General features: G+C 50.8%; 1 protein-coding gene across 2 annotated transcripts in view; it reads left to right on the top strand.

Annotated features, from left to right (window-relative positions):
- The window catches only part of ACTL8 (actin like 8), a 73,936-nt gene that overhangs the window by 10,652 nt on the left and 35,490 nt on the right, over nucleotides 1–27,794 (top strand). The gene's annotated exons all lie outside the window — the stretch shown is intronic.

Genomic DNA, 27,794 nt, shown 5'->3' with positions numbered 1-27,794 from the left:
ACCTCTCTCAACTCCCAGGGAGTTAAATCTCACCCCAGGTTTTAGAGCAGCCAACTTCCTGTGGCCTGCCCTCCTGCAGAGTAATTACTGTAATTTTCCCAGTGTCACCCTCAGCCTTTGGATGATATTGTGACCGAAATGTGAGAAGCAGTAACACCCCGTGACACTCCCAGCCCTTGTAATTGAGGCTTTGAAAGCACTGCTGACGTCTCCAAAGGCATCTGGGTGCTCTGCGGCTGTGATGGAGGTGGCACCGCTGAACCCTGGCTTTTTGACTTTGGCTGCTTTGCAAATGTAGTGACTAATAGATGTGATGTATTGATTCACTCTCCTGTCTTCCCAAAATTGCGTTCACATCCCCGATCCAATCTGGAGCCTTGTAGCAGCCTCATGAGGCGGGGACTGGTACTTTGGCCCTGACTTAGTCGGCAGAGAAGTTGTGCATTCCTTGAAATTGTACAGCGTATGAGTGGCAGAGCCTGGCTCAAACCTGGATCTTCTGCTCCCATGTCACACACACTCTGTCTGGGACCTCTTCTGTGCAAATATCCCATTCAAGAGGGCCTCCTGATTATTCTACCACTATCTAAAGTTGGTTGCAGAGTAGCAATAGCAAAAGCAAAAGTCATGACCTTGGGCGCTGACAGCCTGTCAGGCACCGTCCTAATTGACTTGCCGGGTGTTAATGCATTTATTCCTCCCTGAAGCCCACTGTGGAGGGGGCTGTGATTATCCCCACTTTGCAGATGAGGAAACTGATGCCCAGAGAGGGTATACTTAGCCCAGGACTGGGAGCCATAATGTGATGGAGCTGGGATTGGAACCCACGCAGTCTTCAGAGACCAAGCTTTAACCATCCTGCCGTATGAATCATCCAGAAAGCCATGATTCCTGGAACGCACTGCATTTTTTTCTCAGGGGTGTTCATTTGTTCATTCATTCCTAAGCTATGGTTGAATGAATGAGTGAATCTGTTATGTACTGACCATTGTTCTAGGTGCTGAGGATTCAGTCCTGGGCAAAACAGACAAAGTTCTGCCCCTGTGCAGTTCCATTCTAGTTGGGGGAGACACGATAAGCAGATGATGAATGTGGTTTCAGGTTGGGAGAACTATGGAGAACAATGAATGGAAAGGGAACAGAGAGTGATGAAGAAGGTGACTTTGGCCACAGTGGTCAGGGACGGGGGAGGCAGACACCTGAGGGGGAAGCAAGACGGGTGAGCATCATGAGGAAGGGGTTCCAGGCAGAGAGCAGCGTCTGCAAAGGCCCTGCGGTGGGACTGTCGAGGCCTGCTCTGGAAACAGTGAGGAGGGCATCAGGAGGGGAGGTCAGAACGGTAAGAGTGAGGAGATGCTGGGGTTGCATCGGATGATAGGATCCGACTTCGCTGCTGGGGACAGAGCCGGGGGATGAGGCGGAGGCAGGGGGTCCAGTGTGGGGGCTGTCCCTGTGGTACTGGGGAGAGACGATGCTGGCAGCTTAGCCTCAGGGTGCTTCTAAAGAGTCTCTTCTTAGATATCGCTCTCTTCCCTTTCCTCCCAGACTGACGTCTGCACATCCTCCTCTCCCGGCTAAGACCTTCCCTGCTCTCCTGGAGGTTGAGTTTGGCCTTGTCTAAGCGCGTGGCTGGGTGCATGGTTCCCGGGCACTGCTCTTTTGTGGTTACCTTGTTCAGTGGTTTCTTGGTGCGCAGTAAGCCCTTTGCTTTTTGGGTATTGACTGTAGATCAGCGCTCACCACGTTTATCCTCCATAGGTGCTTTGTTATAATTTTTGGCATCTGCAGAAATAACCTGCTTTATGTATTGCCTGCTCAGTTATGTCTCATTGTTGCCTTTATTTACTTATTTCAAACGAGACAACGCCCCTGCTTGGCTCCTCGGCTCCATCGGATGCCGTGACTGCTGACACAGGAGGAATGATGCTGCGTTACTCAAGCAAGTGGCAGTGTGGCTTTTCTCGAAAGTGTGAGGCCTCGGCCTCCCTGGGTATGCAGAACAGGTGCTCGTGAATCCTTCTGGTGGGACTGGGTGTCTGTGGGTTCAGTCCTGGGGGGCAGGGGTGAGCATATATGTGATGTGGGGTTTTAGAGAATCAGTCAGGGCTCCATGTGTGTAAGCAATAGAAATTGCCTCTGGCCAACTTCAGCAGAAAAGGAATCATCAGAAGGAAACTCTTGTATCTGAAGTTGGGCCAAAAGACTGGCTGGGAAAAGGTGGGAACCCAGCTAGCTCTGGTCGGGAATGGGGTGGCGGGCAGGTGGGGGTGGGTGGGTGGTGTTTCTAGCAAGATCTGCTCAAGGCTCTCTGGGGACCCCACCAGGATGGGTGGCCCCAACCAGCTTGAGAATTTTGCAAGACTGGAAATCCATGTACCCAGAGAGAGGGGACCTAGTTGGTGGGGATTTGACCCTGTGGCCCGGCCTGGCCTGGCAGTGTGCGGGGCTCATGTTCAGCAGTCTTGCCAAGACCACAGTTTGGGGAGAGGATCACTCCTGGAAAGGAATTTTGGGGTGCTGGTATCAGAAGAAGAGAGGCTGGGCACTTGGCTGCTACAAGTACCTCCTGTACCCTAAAAGAGCCACACATGTGAGCTCTGTTTTGGTCTTTTAAGATGCTAAGGACGGAGGATATCATCAAACGGAATGTTAAAGTACAGGACCGAGTTCCTCTGAGCCAGTGAAGGGGCTGGGCTCAGAGTGCAGAGAGGTTCCCAGGTCTGGGGAGGTTTTGGACACACTGATCCGGCTGGGCCTCTAGGGCTGGGCTGCCTGGAATAGGAGGGGCGTTTGGGGAATGGAGCTCTGAGTCAGGCTCACTGCAGGGGCAAAGGCCTGGAGGCTGGGTTTGGTGGAGGTGAGGCGCAAAGTTGCTGATTCACTACTAGGGAGTGGGGAGTGAGGCTGGAGCTGCAGGCTGAAGATGTCTTTGGACACCAGGCTGAGGAGTGTAGTCTTGGGAGGGTAACTGTGTTAGGAAGCAGAGCAGGAGGAGTAGCCCACTGCTTCGTGACATCCCTTCTATGTGCCTGACACTATACTAAGTGCTTTGTTGTAGCCTGTTTAACCTACCGATGCTGCTATTTCCCTTATTATACAGATGGAGACGGGGGTTCAGAGAGGTTAAGTGACTTGGACAAAGTCACATAGTGAGTCAGTCGCAAAGACTGCTTCTTGCTACATGGCCCAGGCCTGGCCAATATTCTCTGCTGGTCTGTGTTGCAGAATCGCCAGCTGTGAAGTCAGGCAGCCTGCTGATCTGTCCTGTTGAGCGCCTTGATTCTTTTCCTTCAGCCTTCCCTTCCCCAGTATCCCTAGAGCACATTGGGCATGGCTGTGGGCTGGCAGGGGTGGCAGAGTGTAGGGAGAGGGTCTGGGGAGACTTTCTCCTTGTCTCTGCAGAGCTGTTTCTCTTCTCTCCATTTCCTCTGTAAAGAGCTAGTACAAAGCTAGCAAAATCAGAGCCAGCAGAAAAATCTAATTTTCACCTTAGACACGTTTGTAGCTGGCAGATAGTAACCCACCTTTTAGACTTCCTTCTAGACAGGGCTGAGCTGAGTCTTGCCCTGGACATTGGGAGACCTGCTCTGTCACGAATTCCCTACCTCTTGTTAGGCAGGACGGTTCTCCTCTGTAAGCCTCAGTTTGTCCACCAGTAAAAAGGGGGTGGTGGTGATCGTGGCAGGGCGTTACAAGCCCACATGCCTGCAGGGGCCCTCCTGGAGAGACAGAGGCATGAAATAAACCAGGCACAGGGCAGAAGAGGGCATGGGAATACAGGGGCCTGGTGGGCACGTGCTCAGCTCATAGAGTCAACCCCAGCTCAGGGCCAACCAGCTGTTGCTGTGTAGGGCTTCTTGGGCCACATCTTTGGATTATTTTCAAGAAAATCCAGAAATCTGAGCTATGCTCCAAAATAATTGAAATTTTAAATGTTAGCAACTTATTTGAAATTTTTGAAAGATAGTATAGGCCAATAATAGTAGCTCCATGGGCTGAAACTGGCCTGTGGGGTCACCAGCTTGCAGTGTCTGGATTATTTGGGTCTCCTCCAGCCAGATGAGCTATGGCTACATTTAATAGGCATATAAATAAAAATCAAATATTTGCCTTCTAGATATGTTGATTTGTATTTATTGATGAGGTCTGTGGTTTATAATTGGCATCTGAACTCAGAGTTAATAATGGGGTAGAAGCCTCTTTGAGAAACTTTAATCAGAGATTTAGAATCGGTGTGCTTATTACCTCTCTCTCTCCGGATTACTTCCTCCTCCTAACGTCTATCTTTAATCCTTCCTGCTGCAGACTTAGCCTAGCCTAGTTTCTATGGCAACAGAGTATGCTACCTTTTCTCTCCTCATAGATTCAGAGAGAAGGAAGCAGGGAGGGTGGCCTTGAGATTTTCATAACTCAGACAGCAGTTCCAGGGACCTCTACTTTCTACACCTGCAAAATCAGGGGCAGGACAGGTTTATTTGAAGCCAGTGGGCAGCCCAAGAGCAAGATTTATTGTCTCTCATAAATTTTTAGAGACCTCTGGCTAAGAGCTACCAACTTTATCACATTAGCTGCTACCTTAGTCCCCAGTCTGGAGGGTGTTCGTGGATTAGTTTCTTTAGTATCCAGAGAGCAGTGAGTTTATAGGCCCTTTTAAGGGTGGGCTTGGGAAAGACCTATAGGAACCAAAGGCTTAAAAGAGGATCTAGGGGTCATACTGGCCAGTGTGCTGGTCATTTCTACCATGCATAGTGCAGAGCTTGGGAAAGACCTCAGACAGTAGTGGCAGAAGAGGATCTAGAAGTCATAGTGGCCAATAAGCTGGTCATTCTCGCCATGCACAGTGAAACCAAGATGGACTGTATAGTCAGGAAAGGGAAGTGGCTCCACTGGGGTTGTGGTGGTGATAGCAGTTGTCAGTCCCGGGCTCTGACCAGGAAGAATAGGGGAGTGGGTAGGATACAGACATTGGAGTCAAATGCCTGGGTTTGGATCCTGGCTTCACTGCTGTGAGGCTGGGGGTGCGAGCAATTTACTTAACATCTCTGAGCTTCTAAGAACTCATCTGTAATGGGAAGATGACAGCAGTTACCTCCTCACAGGTTATCGTGAGGATTGAGATGATACTTGTAAAGCATATAGAATAGGGGTGGCAAACTTTTTCTGTAAAGGACCAGATTGTAAACATTTTGAGCTTTGTGGGCCATATGGTCTCTGTCGGACGCTGCAACTCAGCTGTTGTAACTTGAAAGCAGCCATAGATAGATAATATGTAAATGATGGGCGTGGCTGTGTTCCAATAAAACTTTATTTATAGACACTGAAATTTGAATTTCAGATACTTTTCATGTGTCACAAAATAGTCTTCTTTTTCTGATTTTTTTTTTCAACATGTAAAAATACAAAAACCATTCTTGGCTCTCGGGCCATATAAAAACAGGCAGTGAGCTGGATTTGGCCCGTGGGCCATAGTTTGCTGACTCCTAGTATAGAATAATGCCTATTATGTGTTTATTAAATGTCAGTCACTGATATTACCTTGATCTTTATCATTATTCTTTTTATCTCAGGAGGGCGGGTTGAAGACAGTCAGATATTTGGCCCAGAAAGAGGTGACTTGGTTTGGGGGAAGGAGCATATAAACCGTTAAGGGAAGTTGGGATTTGTCCTGCACTGTCCCAGAGGTGTGGCCTCCAGGCCTGATTGGCAGAATTGACAGGGAGGTAGATTTTTGGCTTCGAGGCCCCTAGCAGCTAGAGGTGCTGAAGTTGCTATAGACTGCCTTGGGCGTAGTTGAGTGCCTGTCACTGGGGGTGTCAAGCAGAGGACAGATACTCCTGACATGCTGCAGTGGAGGGGGGCATGCTCACTGGCTGGACAAATGGACACTGAGGTGCTGGGGTCCCCACTGTTTCTTGCAGCACCATCAAGGCTAATGGAAGAGGGGGTGTTTTCCTATTCTTCCACGATCCTTTTCTTAATTCCTGAAGTATCTTGTCCTCTTCCTGCCTTCACCAATAATCCAGTGACGTGCACAGGCCACATTCTCTCCATTTGACAGGTGGGAGAGCCAAGGCCTGGGGATAGAGGATGAGTTGGATACTTGGCCAGACCTGCTGGCTTGGGCAGGGAGGTATGGCGTGGTGGAAACATGTGGGCTGTGGTCCGGGCCCTGGTTCAAATCCCTTCCCTGCTGCTTGCTACGTGTGTGTCTCTGGGTAGAAAAGTCACTTAACCTCGCTGCAGCCTCAGTTTTTGCATCTGTAAAGTGGAGGTATATTATCTCCTTGGCCAAACAGCTGTGGGGATGAAATGAGTTATTGCACACAGAATGCCTAGCCTGGTATCAGGCACACAGTAGGTGTCTAAGTAGTGCTCATTCACGTCCATTCTGGTCCTAGCCTTTGATCCCAGGGGCTGCTGACACGTCCTGGGAGGGTCAGGGAAGAGCTTGTCCTTTGGGATGTGGCCTGTCCACTAGTAGTTTGCTGTGGCATAGTCTTCCTCTGACCCTGTGGTGCCAGCATCACTGCGGGAGGGTTGGCTGTTGTAGAGCAGTAACCCCAGCCCAACCCAAACATCTCTGGGCCTAGTGGGGAGGGGAGGCAGAGTCTAGGCTGCACATAGGCCCAGTCCGTGGGTGGGGACCTTCTCTTCTGAGATACAGAGACGTGCACACCAGCCAGGGAAGTCTGTGGCCCTGATGGTGGCTTTTGGATGGGTCCAGCAAGCTAGAAGTGGACTCTCTTCCTGCAAATGCGGGCTCTGCCCTCTGATACCTCTGAGTACTATTGGGGAGAAGAACTGGGAGAGTGGGTGGGGTTCAGCAGACACAGTCCTGGGTTACACCCCTACTCCTCTGTTCTGCACTTCTATGCTGGGCCCTCTGCCCCAGTGACTTACACGGGGGATTCCATTCATCTTCGTGACCACCCCATGATGAGCATGCAATTTTTACCCCCACTTACGGGCGACCAAACTGAGGCTGAGAGCCCGTCACCTGTCCAGGACTGCAAAGGAGAAAGCAGGGGAGTTGAGATTTGAACCTGAGTCTGAAAACAAAAGACTCCATCCATCCCCTATCCCCAACCCAGTCCCCATCTCTAGTCACCTTTTGGCTGGCATCGGAGTCCACAACGGGTAGGGTAAGCCCTGATGATGCGGGTAGCCATCATTTTTGGGGCGATTATGGGGCACCAGTTACTGTTCTCAATAAGCCCTCTTACACTGGATAATTTTGTAATTCTCACAGCCTCTCTAAGAGCTATTCCCATTTTACAGATGAGAAAACCAAGGCACAGAGAGGTTGCATAACATGCTTGAGGTCATAAGGCTTAGCCATAAAGCTGGGATTTGAGCCCAGGAATTCTAACTCAGAAGCCTGTTCTCTTAACCACTCAGCTCTCTTCCTTTGAACTTGGCTATTAAGTGCTTAGCATAGCTCTGGGTACAGAATAGGCGAGCCGTGAACATCAAAATCCAAGACCAGAGGGCTGGTGCACGCATACTAGGATGTTGGTGAGTCTCGACCTGCTCTGGACTCACGTTCTTTTCTGTGTGTTGGGGACGGTGGTCCCCCACCCCACTACCCTTGCCTCGCAGTGTGGCTTGTGCACGTGAAGAATAGCCTGTTCTGCCATAACGCGGCACACGCATTCCTTAAAACCACTGCGCTATGCAGAATTGCACAATAAAAGCCACAGGGTTTATGGGAAAAATACTAAAACACTTTCTCAGTGACACAAAAAAGATGGGAATCTAATAAAGTGGTAGCAGAGTCTTATCCATGTTTCATGGTTAAGAAATACATAAATATAACCATAAATACCATCTATTATCTTGAAAAAGATCTGAAGTTTGCTTGTGGAAGTGTGTACTCACTCTAATTGCTGGCTGCCCGCTTGACTCCCACACCTGCCACCCTGTGTGCAAGGCGAAGAGAACAGGAGAGACAGAGAGAGAAAAGAAAGCAGGAGAACAGGGAGGTGGTGGGAGACAGGATGCAGAGCTGACCTTCGCTGTGGACCTTGTGCAGTGCATGCGCTTCGTGTATCCCCGTGAGGCTCAGCTCTTCTGGGTGTAGTTTTCCGTGTTCACCTAGTGTTTTTAGGGGAAAAGTCCTGCATCAACACATGAGAAGTTTGCATAATGCTCAGGTTATTCCCTAATATATCGATTGCATTGGAACAAATACGCATTTTCAAAATTAATATGTTATAGCAGCATGAACTGCACTTTGGATCAGGAGTTATGAGCGGTGGGAGGGTCTTTTCTAGATAGGGACTTCCTTGTAAGGCTGACCTCACCCCAGAAGGTGGGCTGTTACTCGGCACTTCAGGGCCTGTGAAGGTACCTGGGCTTTCAGTGAGGTTGATCCTCTCCTAAAGTTGGTTTCTCCCCCAGACCCCAGCAACTTGTCTTTTGGGATCTCAAGGCACCATACTGGATCCTCTCATAAATTCTGATCCCACCCATTATTTGGGGGAAAGCCGGCACCAGGGATGTTGGGGCAGCTCCACAACTCTGAGCACACAAACTCAGCAAAGATGTAGTTTATGCAGGATCATGCTGGACCGGAGAGAGGGAGCCCAACAGTGGTGGGAGGAGGTTGGGGGGCTCCCTTTTGAACGAGAGGGGAGCAATGACGTTTAGCAGGAATTGGCCATGCATCCCTAGCTCCCAGCTCCCTGGAGCCTCTGCCATTTGACCAGTAAGTCCCACGTGCTCTGGAGCTGCAGGGACCCAGAGGGATCTTTCTGAGGCCAGACCCAGGCAGTTTTAAGAATCGCTTTCTTTTGCATCAAAGCCCACCATGGGGCCTCTGTGTGGGTAATGAGGTCTTGTGAGTACCTCTTCCTTAGAGCAAAGAGGAAAGGAAAAAAAAAAAAGGATTGCCTGGAATTTATTAGTCTAATTACGTTTTCCTAATGTGGTTGACCCTCGCTCACAGCAGCGAGCTTATCAAAGCAGCAATCATACTAGCATTATTGGAGTTTTAATAAGAGTCAATTGGTTATTGTCCTCGCTGCGTCGGACACTGTCGACGTAATCCTCCAAAGCCCCTCGGGAAGACAGGGAGTTTGCTTTCTTTGCTGGAATATTATTTACATTAATAACAAGGATTAGAGGCTTGTTCTATGTGTTTAGGAGAAGCGGAGCTTTTCTTTGTTCGAGTAGCTCCTGGCTGCCGGCTGTGTGCCTACTGGTGGCCCCTCTGAAGTCTAGAGAGCACCAGGCTGAGAGTCTGGACCCTGGGGCCATAGCTGCAGCTCCTGGCTCACCGATAGCTGTGCCTTGCTCTGTGAGCTTAGCCAAGCTATCTCACCTCTCTGGTCCCTCCTATGTGAAACGAGAAGACACAAGTAATAACAATTAGCGAGAATGAAGGGGAAGCCTTTCCTAGCACACAGCAAGCACTGACAAATGCAGGCCATTCTAAAATAGCCAAATACAGCAGTAGATGCTGGCTTAGCTATACCCTTATGCGTATATTTGTGGTGCCATAGAGTGGAGCAGCTTTGTATCAGGATTGAGCATTTCCAGAGTGCCTGGTTGTCCTAGTTACTTGACACACGCTGGGGAGCAATTTAGCCTGATGAAGAAGAGGCAGGGCTGCAAGGCTCACGTTTCTGCTCTCCCTTTAGCTGTGTAACTTTGGGCGACATTCGTGACCTCTCTGTGCCCAAGCAAGGATAATCAAAGGGTCTCTCTCACAGGCCTAATGAGAGGATTAGGACAGGCAATTCACGCAGAGTCCATAGAACGGCACTTGGCCCATGCCAAACAGGTGCTGGTTATTGTGAAATTAACAGGATTTCTGAGCTTCCGTCTTCTACTTTGCGAGAGGAGAGAGAAGAGGCTGTCTGTGCAGGGCCACAGAGGGTGCACTAGAGTGACATTTATGCAATGCCTGGCACAAGAGGGTAGCCAGAGGCGGTGGGGTGGGCATACAGGTGGGTAGACTGAGGCCAGGTGGTGCAAGGGTTGGCCTGAGTTCACCTCAGCAAATTTGATGCCCACCCGTGGGCATCGCTGTCATGGCCTAGAGGTAGCGCCACCTTCCCTCTCACGCATGAGGACTGCAGAGTCGGAACTAAAGCCTGGGGTCCTCTGAGGCCAAAATCTGGGCTCGTTTAGTTCCAGCAGGGGCTTGGGGGGTGCTTTCTGTGACCGAGGACTCGGCAGCCTGATGAATAATCGCTTCCTGCCTTTCCCTCATTTTGCTAATGAGGAAAGCTCTTCCACCAGCTGAACAGCTAGGTGCCCTTGCCCACGCTGGGGGGTGGGGGCGGGTTGTAGGCTGCTGAGTCCCAGGGCCAGACCCAGCACCAGGCACATAGTAGGTGCTCCGTAAATATCAGCCCCACGTGGAGCTTACAGTATGTCAGAGTGGAATGGGGACAGGATACTGGGGGACTGGGGGTAGGGGGTGTTTAGGGAGCCTTGAAAATTCAACTCCCCAGGGGCCAGGGAAGGCCCACTGAGAAGGTGCCATCCGAGTAGAGAAATCCAAGGTTATGAAGGAGCAGGGTGTGCCACTGTCAAGGGGAAGGGTGTTCAGGCAGCAGGAAGAGCAGGTGCAAAGGTCCTGGGGTAGGCACATGCCTGGAGTGTTTGAAGAGCAGAAGGGAGCCAGGGAGGCTGGAGTGCGGTGCGCAAGGGGGCTTGTGGACAAGGCCACAGCCAACTCTGGGACCACAGCAGCTTGTCGGGCCAGGCTCTGAGCTGCAGTAGAAGTGTTGACAGAGGCACCTGACCCCTGGAGCGGCTGGAAGAGGGCTGAGGGCCGCCTCTTTTGAAGGTTTGACTCCAGCATCTTTGTCTACATCTCCCAGGAGATGATGCTCCTCTCTCAGCTGGGTGGATGCATCTGCCCTGCCAGGCTCCCCTTTCATCTCTCCAGTCCTCTTCATTTACCTGATTCCTAGACAGGAGGCATGGGCCCTGGAGTCTGGGTGAGGAGAGAGAGGCCTGGAGGTTCCTGGGAGGTGCTCCTTGCTCCTTCCCAAAAGTTCTAGGATGACACCCTTGCTGGCTCAGCCTTCTGCAGCTGCCCTGTCTGTACTCTGAGAGGACTCATTACATCAGAGCAAAATTTAGCCTGATGCTCTGGCTAATACAGGTGGGTAGACTGAGGCCAGATGGTGCAGGGGTTGGCCTGAGTTCACCCAGCAAATTAGAGACTGAGGGCTGATGTCAGGCAGTACGTTTGGAGCCCAGGGGTCCAGCTGGGCAGGGTCCCGGGAATAGTCTGCAGAGGCCACCCCCTCCCTCCCCACTCAGCTGATTGACACCTGGGGCCTGAGTCCTCACTACCTGGAACTGGAGAAGGAGGAGGGTTGGCTCTTAGGATGGGAATGGCCAGGAAGCTCATTAACCAAGCACTGGGCTGGGGAGGTGGAAGATTCTGGAGGGAAGTGAAGAGGGAGGTACCAGAGGCCAGGAGGTCCAGCCAGGGCTGTACTGTCAGCATTAGAAGCTCAGGCAGACCCAGAGGTGACATCGCAAGGAAACTATCACAGGCCTGGACCAGATATACCACCAAAAGGCTATCGTTTCCTGCCAAGGTCACCTGTGTCCCATGATAGCTAAATCTAACAGCCATGTCAGTCCTCATCCTGATCTCAGCAGAATTAAAGATACTCTTTCTTGAAACGCTCTTGAGCTTTTGGCTTGACTCCACTCCAGGCACCTGCTTAACTTTCAGAATGTCCCTTTTGGGGCTCCTTGAGGCCTCTCCTCTCCTCCCCCATCCTCCTTCCCTCCTAACACTCATGCGCCCTAGGTGCTCTCAGTCTACTAGAGTTGACAGACCAAGGCTAATGAACCTAGCATGAGGCGGGGGGTTCTTGGAGCTAGGACAGAAGATTCCTGGGACAATATAGGGAAGCATCTCTTCTACCTGAAGAGTCAGGGAGGGCTTCCTGGAGGAGGCCTCAGACCAGATCTGTCACTGTTCGTGCTATCAAGATGCTGAGGTTCAGGGAAGTGAAGTCTCTCACCCAGGTCACATAGCCTGTAAATGATGGGGACAGGATTTGTCCCCCTTAGCCTTCCCTCCCCAACCAAAACTTGTGACCTGCCTCTGAGGGCCACAGGGAGCCATGGGAAGCTTTAGAGCGGTGGTCAGAAAGCAGCTCAGGATGAAGGCAGCACGAAGGTCCTAGGCAGGATAGGACTCGCCCAAGGAGCCTTCACCCTGCCCCTTCCACCAGGCTTTGGTGACAGCTGCCCTCTGAGAGGACCTAGAAGACAGTCAGATCATGGGTTCAAACCAGATCCTGTGTACAGCCACTCCAGGGTCGACGAGTTTGGTTGCTCAGTGCCTGGAGCCAGTGGTGAGGACTGCTGGGTTGGTCCTGAACTTGCCTTCCTCCTGTTTTGGCTCTCCCACTGTGCCCCTCATGTACAGCTAGTTACAGGAGTTGCGGGGTGAGGCCCACTCGCTTCGGCTCCCCTGCAGCCTCCCAGGAGCTTGGACGGCTGCTTCCTTGCAGACCCCCTCTCTGTGGAGCTGAGTCTGCTTCCGTTCCACTCTGCCGTCGTCCCTTCATCCTGCCATATGTTCCTAATGGCCTCATTTTTCCTCCCAGGCAGAGTCAGTGGCCATCTGCAAACTTGGCAGTGTCACATACGTTCCTGTACCCAGCTTGCTCAGAAGGGTTTTAAATAAGGCTGATTCTAGCACAGGTCCCTAGGGTTACCCCGTTTTATGCGTTCCTTCCAGAGGACCTTATTTGATCCTATTGTTTGTTTCGTCTTTCCTTTTTCTTTGGACAGGGTCTTGCTCTAGCTCCCAGGCAGGAGTGCAGTGGTACGATCATGGCTTACTGCAGCCTCGACCTCCTGGGCTCAAGCAATCCTGCCACCTCAGCCTCCTGAGTAGCTGGGACTATAGGCATCCACCACCGTTCCTGGCTAACGATTTTTTTAGAGATGGGGGTCTTGCCATGTTGCCCAGGCTGGTCTTGAATCCTGGGCCTGGGCCCAAGTGATCCTCTTGCCTTAGCCTCCCAAAGTGCTGAGATTACAGGTGTGAGCCACAGAACCTGGCTACTTCCTCTTTCTAAGCCAATAACCTACCTGTGGCAGAACAAGCGCCTCTCTTTAAAAAAATGCCAATCATGTGCCTGTTGTCCTGGGTCAGAACTTTCAGAAAGTCCAAGGTCCCACGTCCTGATTCTCCAGGAACGTTTTAGCCTCCCCGGAGCGTCACCTGGTTGTTTACATCGTAGAAATGCTACTTCTTCTACCAGCAACTTCTCCTGGCCAGCAGTTCTTGTGTGGCACAGCACCCCCTGAAATCCTTCATCCCTCAGCCCCAGGCTCGTGCTGTTCCCACTTCTAAGTGTGTCCCCATTCTCACGCGCATTCCACCAGATAAACACGTGCCTGGTGGTGGAAGGTGTCTGAGATCCTTGGCCAGTGATAGCAGGTGTGAGACGTGGTGCTCCTCTCCTGCGCCAACTCTGATAGATTGGCCGTTGCTTACCGGAGTGTGGTGTGGAACCATTCCAGGCTGTGCTCGGGCTCGTGGGAAAGAATCCATCTGCTGATTGATTCGTGATGTCTGCCACCACTGTGATGGAAAAGACTGGTGCTATGTGTGCTAGAAAGTGCCATCTGAGGCCTGCTGCCTTTTGTTTTGAAACAGTCTCACTCTGTCACCCAGGCTGGAGTGCAGTGGTGCAATCTCAGCTCACTGCAACCTCCGCCTCCTGAGTTCAAGCGATTCTTCTGCCTCAGCCTCCTGAGTAGCTGGAACTACAGGTGTGTGCCGCCATGCCCGGCTAATTTTTGTGTTTTTAGTAGAAGTGAGGTTTCACCACGGTGGCCAGGCTTGTCTTGAACGCCTGATTTCTGGTGATCCGCTCGCTTCAGCCTCCCAAAGTGCTGGAATTACAGGCGTGAGCCACCATTCCTGGCCCCGCTGCCTTTTTCTCTTGGGTTCCTTGTCATGTCGTGTGCTGTGGAAGGTGACATTGCTGGATGGTGGCGCATGTTGGCTGCTTTGAGGGCTGAATGGGAGACAAGCTCTGCTGGTCTTAACCAGTTTGGGGAACAGTTGGGAATTGCTCTGTGCTTAGCAGCAAAAAGCTGTGGGTTGTCCCCTGCATTGGGGTAGGCTCGGGCAGCTTTGGTAAACAGAAAGGCTTTATCCAGGCATGGAGCCTTGGGATTCCTCCAGCCTTGGTGCAGGGCCTGCTCTTTTCCTGGTGGCATCTCACTGGCCCCGAGGGGCTGTAAGGCTGAAGCATTTCCTAAGCCATACCCCACGGTGTCTTTCAGGATCCTGGGTGGGAGGGTACGAAGGGGCCCAAGCTTAGCTGCTCCCACGGAGACCCTGAATCATCATTTCATTCCCTTCTGTCTCAAGACTGTAGAACTGATGTCTAGTCAGCTGAAAGCATGTTGTCGGGTGTGGCTCCTGATTCAGAGAAGGGCCACTTTTGGTGAAGCAGAAATCCCAAGGACCCTGGGATCCCAAGAAGCAGTAGTAAAAGAAAGAAGAGTATTCTCGGGGATGAATCTGCATTCTAGTCACACAGCTGTACCTTGGATTTGCTGAGTGGCTTTAGGGAAGTTAATTTCCTACTCTGGGCCTATCTTTCTTCTCTGTACAAGGAAGAGGACTGACTAGAGATCCAAGGGCCCTTTCTGCCCTAACTGATGAGATGGGCTATCTTGGGCACAATGTATCTGATTAGCTTTTGGTGGGGCTTGTTTGAGAATCTGAGCCCAGGGATGGTGAGTCCTGGAGGCTGCTCTCCCAGACATGGATTTGGTGCTCGTGTGATGGGTGATGAGTTGAAGAAGAGAGTTGAGTGGCCAGTGTGGGAATGATAGAGGGGCTGATGACACAGGCCTGACCTGGGTCATGAGAAGCCAGGCCCTGCCTGCCTCTCCCCAGGACTGTTTTTGCCTGGAGGTGAGATAGGCACCATTCTAGAAATGTCCCCTTCCCTGGCCTCCCCACTTACCTTGTACTCTTTCTCTGCCTCTCCAGCCCTGTTCCTCCTATACATACCCGAGATTCCAGATGTGCTAAACGACTCACAGGCTCACAGCTCGGTGTTTGATTTCTCCCCTGGACCCCTCTTCCCCCTGGACCCCTCTTCCCCCCCTGGACCCCTCTTCCCCCCCTGGACCCCTCTTCCCCCCCCGGACCCCTCTTCCCCCCCGGACCCCTCTTCCCCCCCCGGACCCCTCTTCCCCCCCCGGACCCCTCTTCCCCCCCCGGACCCCTCTTCCCCCCCCCGGACCCCTCTTCCCCCCCCCGGACCCCTCTTCCCCCCCCGGACCCCTCTTCCCCCCCCGGACCCCTCTTCCCCCCCCGGACCCCTCTTCCCCCCCCGGACCCCTCTTCCCCCCCCGGACCCCTCTTCCCCCCCCGGACCCCTCTTCCCCCCCCGGACCCCTCTTCCCCCCCCGGACCCCTCTTCCCCCCCCGGACCCCTCTTCCCCCCCCGGACCCCTCTTCCCCCCCCGGACCCCTCTTCCCCCCCCGGACCCCTCTTCCCCCCCCGGACCCCTCTTCCCCCCCCGGACCCCTCTTCCCCCCCGGACCCCTCTCCCTCCCACAGCCCCTTCTCACCTCCTTCAACATTCAGCTGGGGCGAGCCGCCACAGAAGCCTTCTCTGACCTCTGCCTTGTACCTTGCACCTGGCTTGAGTCAGAGGCCATCCAAGACTGCCTCCTTCCCCATTAAATTCCTTTGCCACCCTGTCTAGGTTTGATTGCTGCTTCCCCACATTATAGCTGTGTGAATTTGGGAAAATCCTTTTATCTTTCTGCCTAGATCCCTCATCATCAGATTCTCAAAAGGAGACAGTACTTGTGTTAGTCAGGATAGGCCAGGCTGTGTTGCACTAATAAATATGTCCTGAAATCTTGGTGGCTTAAAATATCCAAGTCTGGTTCCTCCCCCTGCAAAGCGCTAAGATGAGCTGGGTGGCTCTCTGGAGTGGCTCTCTTCCATGCAGTGACTCAGAGATCCAGGGTTGCTTTGATCTATGGCTCCATCCTGTCAACATGGGGCCTCCGCGTTTACCGCTAAGGGGGACAGAGCACAAGCACACAGACGGCCCGCTGCTTTTTAACAGTCTTAGCGTGGAGGTGATCACTTCTGCTCATACTTTATAGGCTAAAATGTCTCATGGCCTTACCTGGAGTGGGTCTTCCATGTTCCTGGGGAGGGAGACCTGGCTAGGGGTAAGCACTAGGGAATCTACTACAGTCCATGAATCCATAAAGCTTAAGAACCTTTTGGCTGGGTGCAGTGGCTCATACATGTAATCCCAGAGCTTTGGGAGGCTGAGGCGGGAGGATTGCTTGGGTCTAGGTGTTTGAGCCCAGCCTGGACAACATAGGGAGACCCTTTCTCTACAAAAAATAACAAAATTAGCTGGTTGTAATGGTGTGCACCTGCAGTCCCAGCCTCTTGGGAGGCTGAGGTGGGAGGATTGCTTGAGCCCAGGAGGTCGAAGCTGCAGTGAGCTGTGATTGTGCCACTGCACTCCAGCCTGGGTGACAGAGTTGAGACCCTGTCTTGAAAAAAAACCCAAAAAACAAAAAACCCTCTGGTTTAGTGACTGGCTTGTAGCAAAGAAGTGGCATTAGCCTGGGAAGACCTTAGGATGCTCTTGTCTAAAGAACAGGTGGGAGAACTGAAGCTCAGAGGGGGCTGGGGCCTTGCCTGAGATGGCACGTGGAGTCTGCGGAGGGGCTGTAGATCCTAGTTCTCCCACAGTCCAGGCCATATTCTTCCTTCCTTGTTCTGCTCACTGTAGCCTGGCCTCCTGCTGTGGGATGCAGGCAGGGATGGGGGCGTCATCTCTGGGGCTCTTGTGAAATTATTTTAAGACCATGGAAAACAAATTAGAATTTCAAACCATCCAGCCCTCTTGAAAGCAGACTGGGGGTGTGTTCAAAGTAATTTAATTTTTGCTTTGTTTTATTAATAGGATGTGGGAGGTGAGGGGAGGGTGTGAGCCGATGGTGACTGAGGATGCTGGCTTCAGTGCCTTGGTTGACAGTGCCAGTCCTGAATCGGGAACATTGGAGGAAGAGTAGGGGTGGGAGTGTGTTTTGGGGTGGGGGTGGGGAGGATAAACCCAATTTGGGACACACTGAGGCTGAAGGGCCTTGAGATAGTTCCGGGGAGTGTCCAGGGAGCCCTGGCCTGGACATACAGATTTGGCAACTGCTGGTCTGTATCCAGGAGGTTCTAAACTGGAGTCTGTGGTCTCTCTGGGACTGGGGGGCTGTGTTAATTTCCTTTGGTTGCCATAAAAAATGACCACAATCTGAATGACTTAAGAGAAATGTATTCTTTCGTAGTTCTGGAGGTCAGAAGTCTGAGATCGGTCAGCAGACTGAGATCAAGGTATCAGCAGATCCCCAGTAACCTCTGAAGGCTCTGGCAGAGGATCCTTCCTTCCTCTTCCAGCTTCTGGGGAATCCTGTTCCTGGCATGTGGCTGCATCACTGCCATCTCCGGCTCTGTCCTTACATGGCCTTCCTCTCTGTGTGTCTGTGTTTTTTCCCCTTCTTAGAAGGATATCAGGAACATTTTCTTTTGTTTGAGACAGAGTCTCACCCTGTCACCCAGGCTGGAGTACACTGGTGCGATCTCAGCTTGCTGCAACCTCTGCCTTCCAGGTTCAAGCGATTCTCCTTCCTCAGCCTCCCGAGTAGCTGGGATTATAGTGCCTGCCACCATGCCCGCTAATTTTTGTATTTTTAGTAGAGACGGGGTTTCGCCATGTTGGCCAGGCTGGTCTCGAACTCCTGACCTCAGGTGATCCGCCTGCCTCGACATCCCAAAGTGCTGGGATTACAGGTGTGAACCACTGCACCCAACCAGGATACCAGGAACTTCTAAGTCATTGGGCTTAGGGCCCAGCCTAAATCCAGGAGGATTTCATCTTGAGATCCCTAACTAGTTACACCTACAAAGATCCTTGTTTCCAGATAAGGTTACATTCTGAGGTCCTGGGGTAGACATGAATTTTGGGGGACATGATTCAACCCACTACAAGGGCCATTTATGGGTGGGCTTCGGGAGGGCTGCACACCACCTAGATCCATACGTAAAATCCCATGCATACATTTCCCCTGGAAAGACACACAGCTCTCTTTGATTTGTTAGAGCCCCCACAGATGTGGGGACCCATGCTCCTCCAGGACCCATCTCTGGCAGATAGGGCTATTGGGACAGAGGACAGGCCACAAACACAGAAAGAAGGGGAATGTGGAGAATGGGCCATCCATGAAGGAGCCAGATGGAGCCAAGAAGATATGGCAGAAAGATGTTTTGGAGGGTTTGGGAGACTGGCCATACCTCCTAGGTGTTACAGGCATCTTTAAGAACCTGATTTTTTTGGCTGTATTCCCACAAGAATGTGCATAATGAACACACACACCTTTGGTATACAGCTCTGGTACACGAGCCCCCCGCACCCCAAAGCCCATCCCTGGGCCTCTGGGGACCCTGATTCAGACTCCAGTGAGGACACCTTGCTAGAGGAGAAGAGTTTGAGGACAGGGGGAGGGAACAGCACTAAATGCTGCAGACGGCTTGAGGCAGATTGACAATTAGGAAGACAAGGGCCATTGCTTTCGCTTCTGGCATTGAGGATTACAAGAGAGAATACGGGCAAAAGTGCTCTGTGGTTTTGAAAGTTAAATGACTTATCTTGGCTTTTTTTTTTGTGTGTGTGTTAAATGCTGTAAAGCAATATCTGTCCATGGTAGGAAAAAATGAGGAAATATGCAGATAAGCCAAAGAAGGAAAATCCCTTTAATCGTATTATGCATAGATCGCCGCGGTGGCCGCCTGGGTATATGACCTTCTGAACCTTCTTCTCTGTATTTTATTTGACATGAATGGGACCATAACATACGTAACAGTGTAACTCGCATTTTCACGTGAAGAAGTGCTCATGAAATGTCTTTACCAGCCACATAGAGTTCTGTTGTCTGGTTGTACTGCACCTTAACCAGTCTTCTGCTTCTGAACAAATTGTTTTGCATCATTTCCTTCTTGGTAAACAATTCTGTAGTGAACATCCTTGGAGTTTCTTTTGTGCATCTGCTTCTATAGGGGAAAGTACGCCATAGACTCTAAACCATAAAGCACTTTACTGATGTACACATCTCAAACGCCTTTTATTTGATGCTGAATCTGTGTGAAGCTAGTCCTCAGCTATCCCATCCCACATCTGGGAACTGGCTTTAGGCAAGTTAATTCCCCACTCAATCAATGGCATGTTGCAGAATGGAACCTTTCCAGTCAACATGGCTCACCATGTGTTTGCCAGCACACACCCAGTATGCCAGGCCAGCTGCTGATTGGGCACATGGGGCCAGACACTGAAGTGGGCCCCATAGGCCCACCAAGAACAGGTGTTGCTTCCAGTCTGTGGATGAGGGAACAGAGATTTAAAGGTCATGCAACTAGTAAGTAGCCCAACAATCATTCAGACTGGCTCTTCTGGGTACCTGATATGGTTTGGCTGTGTCCCCACCCAAATCTCATCTTGAATTCCCACATGTTGTGGGAGGGACCCAGTGGGAGGTAATTGAATCATGGGGCAAATCTTTCCCATGCTGTTCCCTTGATAGTGAATAATTCTCACAAGATCTGATGGCTTTAGAAAGAGGAGGTTTTTTGTTTTTTGTTTTTTTTAACTCCAGGGCCTGTGACCCTAACTGGTCCCATGTATCAGATAATGCCTGGAGGCTGTCTGTGAAGGTGGTGGTCCGTATTTAAAGCATTCATCACTTGTGCTCGCTTTGGCAGCACCACATATACGAAAACATTGATTACTTAATACTTGTGTTCTGTGCTGAACTAGAATAGAGGAAAAGGAGTTCCATTCCTGCTGCCGTTTGGCTCTCTAGCTTCTGCAACTCTGGTCTCCTTGTGTGTCCCCGAGGTGCGTTTATTTCTCGTGATGTTAAAGGGATCTAGAACTGCATGGTCGTCAGGCTGGAGATGTCACCTTTCAGGCCTCTTCTGCCGACAAGCTGCTCCTATGTTCACTTTCATTCTAAGGAAAGGCTCCGTTTTCTGGGGAAAGCTTCTCTTAAGCTCCACTGGCCTACAATTCTGAAATGAGAAATAGCTCTTGCCTTGGGTTGGTGTAAAGGGGATATCTCAGGCCATTGGCTGAAAGCCTTTGAGTTGTTAGTAGCTTGGAGCTTAAGAGTCTCTAGGGTGGGTCTGGCATCATCACCCTCTAGATCTAAATGGATATCCACCTTCCATTCTGCCTCTCAAATTGCAGACTGGTCAAGCTGCTTAACCATTTCGAGCCTTAGTTGTCTAGTCTGTGATATGGGAGTTGTATTAGTCCATTTTCATACTGCTATAAAGAACTACCTGAGACTGGGTAATTTATGAAGAAAAGGGGTTTAATTGACTCACAGTTCTGGAGGCTGTACAGGTAGCATGGTTGGAGGCCCCAGGAAACTTACAATCATGGCAGAAGGTGAAGGGGAAGCAAGCACCTTCTTCACATGGTGGAGTGGAGGAGAGAGAAAGAGTGAAGGGGGAATTGCTACATGCTTTTAAACAACGAGATCTCATGAGAACTCACTATCTTGAGAACAGCAAGGGGGAAGTCCGCCCCCATGATCTGGTCACCTCCCACCAGGTCCCTCCTCCAACATTGGGGATTACAATTCAACAGGAGATTTGGGTGGGACACAGAGCCAAACCATATCAGGAATTGAACTTCCACCTTCCATGCCTCATAGGAACATTAGAAAGCGAGTTCCATTGTCCTCTGTGGGTGAAGAACAAGTACCATATGTTTGGAAGAATGATTTGTCATAACCCACTTTCCCAGAAGTTGTTACTGTTCTGAAATTGAACTTTTGTTCTTTTTGTCCTCATATTTTTTGAGAGCAGTATAGAATGTTAGGAAAGAGATTCAGCATCTTCCTATGCTGGGTACCATGAGGTGTTCTTCTCAATACAATGCTATACCCCATTTATTCCTCATGGGATAAGCACCACGCTTCTTCCCGTTTTACAGGTAGAGCAGACTGAGGCTCAAGAGACAGCATGGTGTGTTCAAAGCATAGGTTGTGGAGTCAGATGAGACACAACATGGGCTTAGGTACTGTATTAGTCCGTTTTCACACTGCTGATAAAGACATACCCGAGACTTGGCAAGTTACAAAAGAAAGAAGTTGAATTGGACTTACAGACTTAACAGTTCCATGTGGCTGGGGAAGCCTCACAATCATGGCAGAAGGCAAGGAGGAGCAAGTCCCATTTTACATGGATGGCAGCAGGCAAAGAGAGAATGAGCTTGTGCAGTAGAACTCCTCTTTCTAAAGCCGTCAGATCTCATGAGAATTATTCACTATCACGGGAACAGCATGGGAAAGATTTGCCCCTGTGATTCAATTACCTGCCACTGGGTCCCTCCCACAACATGTGGGAATTCAAGATGAGATTTGGGTGGGGACACAGCCAAACCATATCAGGTACCCAGAAGAGCCGGTCTGTATGATTGTTGGGCTACTTACTAGTTGCATGACCTTTAAATCTCTGTTCCCTCATCCATAGACTGGAAGCAACACCTGTTCTTGGTGGGCCTATGGGGCCCACTTCAGTGTCTGGCCCCATGTCCCCAATCAGCAGCTGGCCTGGCATACTGGGTGTGTGCTGGCAAACATGGTGAGCCATGTTGACTGGAAAGGTTCCATTCTGCAACGTGCCTCTGATTCTTGATAGGAACATTTGGACTATCCCCTTTTGTCCTGGGAGATGAGAGGACGCACCTAATAGGTTGTTGCGACAATGGAATGAGCAAATGCAGGTAAATTTCCTAGAGCAGTTGACAGCACAGATGTCCACCGCCTTGCTGGTCCTTCAGGGTCTTAGATTTCAACCCTCTCATCCCACTGTGACAGGGATGCTTGTAGGGTCCTTTGCCCTAACTCACTATGGCTCCAGATAGTTGTTAGCCAGTTTATATCTGCTATTCTTCATCCCAATCCTCACTTCTTACAGTTATTACTACCTTTTTTTCACTCTACTCTTTTATTTCTTAGTTTGTTGGGTGTGTTAGTTTTTTTCCTTGTTGCATAACAAATGACTATAGATTTAGAGGCTGAAAACAGCAGTAATTTGTTATCTCACCATTTCCTTGGGTCGGGAGCCCAGGCAAAGCTTAGCTGGGTCTCCTGCTTGGATCTCACAAGGCCACAGTCAAGGGGGTGACTGGGCTGTGTTCTCATCTAGAGGCTGGACTTGGGGGAGAAGTGCTTCCACACTTATCCAGATTGCTGGCAGGATTCACTCCCTGTGGCTGTATGACTGAGGGCTCCAGCTTATTTCTGGCTCTTGGCTGGGCCTGTCCTTGGGTGCTGCAGGTCACCCTGAGCCCCTAAGAGGCTCCCGCAGGCCTCTGCCACGTGGTCCTCTCCATAGGCAGAGCCCAGCATGGTACTTTGCTTCTTCAAGGCGGACAGGGTGTCTCTCTCCAGCCTGTTCAGACAGAGTCTAACAGGAACAGGAAATAGAATGAAACGCCATCACAGGAGAGACGATTTATCACTTTTGCCTTACCCTATTGATTAGAAGGAAGCTGCGGATCTCACTCACCCTCAAGGGGACGGAATTATACAAGTATGTGGATCACTGGGTTCGCCTTCAGGCATGTCTGCCTCGGTGAGTTTAGTAAGCTGACAGCTTATTGAAATACAAAATAAGAGTTATTAGTTTAAAGCAGATACAGTGCATTTTGACCATCAGATGTCTGTTTGCCTTGTGGTTCTAGGCTGTGTTCTGGAGAGTGAAGGGTGCCAGATAAATAAGTTATTTAGCCTGTTACTTAGCATCTGTTTGTTTTTTGTGTCTAAATGGCCTGAAGTGAGAGGAAGAGTGGAGAACAGGGGAGGAAAGTGAGCAGGACCTCAAAAGGGATAGAGGAGAGAGGGGACATATACATGGACCTTCTTTACATACATATGCAAATGCCTTTTGATAGACAATTTTATTTTTAATTATTAATTTTTTTAGAGATACGGTCTCACTCTGTTGCCCAGGCTGGAGTGCAGTGGCATGATCATAGCTCAGCACAGCCTCGAGCTCCTCAAGCAATCCTCCTCCCTCAGCCTCCCAAGTAACTGGGACTACAAGTGTGCACCACCATGCTGGCCTATTTTTTTAAATGTTTTTTTGTAGAGACGGGATCTTGCTTTGTTGTGCAGGCTGGTCTTGAACTCCTTGCCTCAGGCAATCCTCCCGCCTTGGCTTCCGAAAACCCTGGGATGACAGGTGTGAGCCATCACACCTGGCCCTGACAGTTTTAGATAAGTGCATAAATGTTACATTTATAAAGTTCAGTATATTTTTTCCCTTGTTTTGCTTATCTGCTAACCCTCCTTCAGTGACATCCCTCCTCACTCCCACCCTGGAACCCATGCTAATGATCTCATATGGATCTTTTTCATATTTTTCCATGCTCTTATAGTCAGTTACAAACATATATGAATGCTTTCCTGGATCTTTTCTCATTCAGCCATGTCCTGTGGAAATCCCCCCACCTCAATAGCTGTAGTTCTAGTGCATTCTTTTTTTTTTTTTTTTTTTTGAGACAGTCTCATTCTATCACTGGGGCTGGAGTGCAGTAGAGTTAACTTGGTTCGCTGAAGCCTCTTCCTACCAGGCTCAAGCAATTCTCATGCTCAGCCTCCCAAGTAGCTGAGATGACAGGTGTGTGCCACCACACCCAGCTAAATTTTTTTCTGTATTTTTAGTAGAGACAGGGTTTCACCATGTTGGCCAGGCTGGTCTCCAACTCCCGGCCTCAAGTGATCCTCCTGCCTTGGCCTCCCAAAGTGCTGGGATTACAGGTGTGAGCCACCACGCCAGGCCTCTAGTGCATTCTTTTAACAGCTACATAATATTCCAGTGCGTGGGTGTGCTGTAATTCAACTGACCATTCTCCTATTGATGGGTATTTGTTTCATTTATCATTTTTTTTTTGCAATAATAAATAGCACCAAGATAAACCTCCTTACATGCACATACATCCTACAGAACTAGTTTTATTTCTCTGGGGTATAATCCCAGGCATTGGATTGCTGGGTCAAAAGGTTTGTGTGCTGTTAATTTTAATAGCTGTTGCCAACTGGATTTCCCCAGAGGCTGTAATACTTCACATTTACCCCGGTAATTTGAGAGAGGTCGTTTTCCTGTATCTTGCCAGCAAGAGATGTTATTGGCCTTGTTAGTTTTGCGGGGGCTGAGAAGTATAAAGTGATATCTCATTGTTGCTTTCCATTTTCATTACCCTGACAAGCAGGGGGGCTGAGCAGCCTTTCATCTGTTTGGCCCTTTGGCCGTGCTCTTGTGTGTTGCATCTGTGGATCCTTTGCCCATTTCCCTGTTGGGTCCTCTGCCCCTTCTTGTCCACTGTCAGCCCTGTGTATAGCATAGATATTAACTCTCTTTTTGCCTTCTGTGTAGCAGTTATTTTGCCAGAGATGTTGTATGTTCATTTTGTTTATGATATCCTTTGCTATGCAGAAGTTCTTATTGTTAGTTAAAAAAATCTGTGTCTTCTTCTGCAGTCTCTGGGTCCCCAGGGTTGGTTAAGAAGCCTCCTTTCCACCTCCTGTTCCTGCCACATGCCTACCTTTCTTTCACATCCACAGCTCTGGACTGGGGCCGGGAGTCAAGGTGGGCTGCTGCCTCAGCTCAGAGCTTCCCAGTCAGGATACAAGTGTGCCCAGCTCTGATGCCCTCAGCCCTCAGAGCAGCCAGGCAGGGTCTGGGGTGGCCAAAGCCCCCAGGAAGATCACTGCCTGCCATGGACGGCCTCATCCCTTTACCCCGTACAAATATTTCCTGTTTTCCAAGTTTGCATGCTTCAAGGATGACGGCTGAGTCAGCCAGGTGCAGAGGAGGAGGGTGGTGTGAGAGAATTCCTGGAGGAAGAAACAGCAAGGGGAGTGGGGTGGGGGGTCTTGTCCTACCTGAGGAGTCCCACCCTGGGCCATAGGAAGAGGTGGGAACAGGGGAGCAGTGAGCATGTGGGGGAGGTGTACCACCAGGCTGCAGAAGGCCCAGTGCAAACCAGAAAGGGACCCAGAGTGGGTGCCCACCATAGCAGGGACGTTGGGGAGAGGAGAGTTGGACTTGGACACTTTGCCTCCTTTTTAGTACATCTGAGGTGGGAGGGGCAGGGCCCCTGTGTGCCAGCTGACCTCCTGGCGTGGCTCAGGTCATCTCTCCTGGCTGCTCTTGATCAATGGTCATCAAAGAGGTATACATGAATTTGCAGGAGAGTTTGAGAAGACCTGCAGAGTGCAGGAGACAGAATTAGAACTGCATTTCTATTTATGTTCTCATTTCTTCCTCTAAAGGTGTATTTTCGTGTGTGTTTAATGATGTACATAATATTAGGAAGGCAGTGCATGTTCTTAATTATAAACAAATATGTATCAGGACATATACATAATCAGAGTTTGGAGACAACTGCTCTTAGTGGCATGATGTATGGCAGCCCTTGGTCCTCTTACCTTCAGCGACCCCCAAGAGCGAGGGGATCCCCTACATAGAAGGGAGGGATGCTCGTGTGGGCAGGGGAGAACTGGGAAAGTGATTGCTGGGAAGGGAATAACTTCTCCCACGCTCCCAGGAGGGCCATCTCCTTCTCACATATCAACCCTTAGAGCAGCCCATCTCAGTGCCCCTTGCATGTTATTCTAGCCCCCTTTTTTCTTTCCAAGGTATCTTCTAATTTGTAGTGATTTTGCCTATTTACCTTTTTTTCTATTTCCCCACTAGACTGTAAGCTCTGTGAGAGCAGAGATGGGATGTTTCGGTCTTGGTGGTGTCCCCAGCACTTAGCACAGTGCCAGGCAACAAAATTGGCCCTCAATACAGAGTTGGTGTAATAAGTGGATGTTCCAAGCACATGTTAGTGTTTTCCATACCTTATTTATTTCCATGTCCTTGAAGGTAGACATCATCATCTCCATTTTGTAGGTAAGAAACTTGGGTTCAGAGGGGTTGAGTAATTTACTCTAGGTCACACAGCTGTTTGTGCCTAGAGGTGGGAGAAAGAGAGCTAACATTTTCCAAGTACCTGCTAAATGCCTGGCTCTGACCATACCGTTGTTATAGGACCTTTGGGGTGTCATTTTTCTGGCTGGAAACCTCTGTGGCTGGTGGCACCTTTGCCTGAGTTTTGCTTAGGCCTGCTGGGCTCATTTCACGCACTCAGCCTGGAAGACTGCACTTGGCTCATGCCACTGGCCTGGGTCCCACGCCTGCCAAGGGAGAGTCAAGTGTGGAATGGCAAGGGGTGTGTGAGCAAGCATGGCGTGTGGCCACTGCACACAGTCAGACATGCCAGCTGCTGCAGTGGGGCAGGCAGCTCCGGGTGCCGGCACAGGTGCTGGCTCTCTGTGGGGCTGCAGCTGGACCAGGTGTACCACAAGCAGCTTCCACAGCTGGCACCGGGGAACACAAAGGCACCCGGAAGCTTGGAAATGCCAGGAACCACAGGGCTGCAGTGAGGGAGTCACAGCCCTGGTGTGGGGAGCTCCCAGGTCTGGACTCCCTGAAGGGCCACAGCTCTTCTCTCCTTCTCTTCACCTGCAATGTGGCGAGCAAGGGGCATGTTTCAGCCCTGTTTGTGCTACAGCTCTTCTAGCCTCATTCAGCGGGTCCCAAGTTCTTGTCCCATGCTCTGGAAGAATGAGATAGGCAGACAAACGGAAGGTGAGCAAGACGAAGAGGAGCTTTATTGAGCAAATATAGCTCAGTGGAGGCCCTGGGGTGGGTAGCTCCTCTCTGCAGCTGGTTGTCTCGATGTCTGCAACTCTCAGCATAGAGGAGCCCTGGAAGGGGTAGCTCCTCTCTGCAGCCTGTCATCCCGATGTCTGCTCAGCTCTGGCTGATCCCAGGGCTTTTATGGGCCTCAGAAAGTACATGCCAGTTGGTCCATGGGCACCCATGGGCAGGCCCAGAAAAGGCACCACAAGTTCCCACTCTGTGAGACTGGCATCTGGCCCCCAGCCTTCAGGTCCTCTCTGGCCTGAAGGTGGGGCCTCACCAGGGACCTGCCCCTTCTACCCAGGAAACTGTCTGCCTCCTGCTGCTGTTCATGGTGCCCCAGGCTGTAGGTGCCAAGGGGCACCTGTAGGTCAGTGCCAAGTTGCCCTTAGCCCTCTCTTGGCTTCCCTCCTGTGCTCACCAGCACCCAAAATTGAGAGAGGGCTGAGGCAGCAGGAGGCTGGTGTGTCAGCACTGCCCTGAGCATGTGCACATCTGGCTGGGCTGTGACAGTGCCTGGGCTTGGCCTTGACTTTGCTCTGAGATTGGAGCAGATGACAACAGCAGGGAGAAGCCAGGCAGTGGGAGCAAGCTTTTCTGAGCCTATGAGGGTTGTGGGGAGGGGGCCTTCCTGGGCCTCTAAGAATGCAGAGATGACTGGGTGGCTGCAGCTATGCCTGGTGGGGGGTGGGGCAGGGCTCCTGCCTACTCCATGGAGCAGGAGGCCTGGGTCTGCTGCCGTGCTTTGGGCAGCTGCAGCGGCACCATGGAGCTCCTGCCCCACCTCAGAAGGAGCAGGCCGCCTCCTTGTCCCCAGCTCCTGCCAGCTCCAAGGAATGTACAGCCCTGGCCACGCCTCCCTGCTGCAGCAGGCGTGATGGAGCAGCTGCTCCAGATGGCTCGCTGCTGCCATCACCTTGATACCACCTCATCAGCTACGAAGAGGAAACCCTGTTCACAGAATAGTAAATTGAGACTCAGAGATGA

This window comes from Pongo abelii, chromosome 1 (genome assembly GCF_028885655.2).
Source record: "Pongo abelii isolate AG06213 chromosome 1, NHGRI_mPonAbe1-v2.0_pri, whole genome shotgun sequence".
Taxonomy (NCBI): Eukaryota; Metazoa; Chordata; class Mammalia; order Primates; family Hominidae; genus Pongo; species Pongo abelii.
The sequence above is the reverse complement of the archived record's forward strand: the minus strand, read 5'-3'. Positions and strand labels throughout refer to the sequence as shown.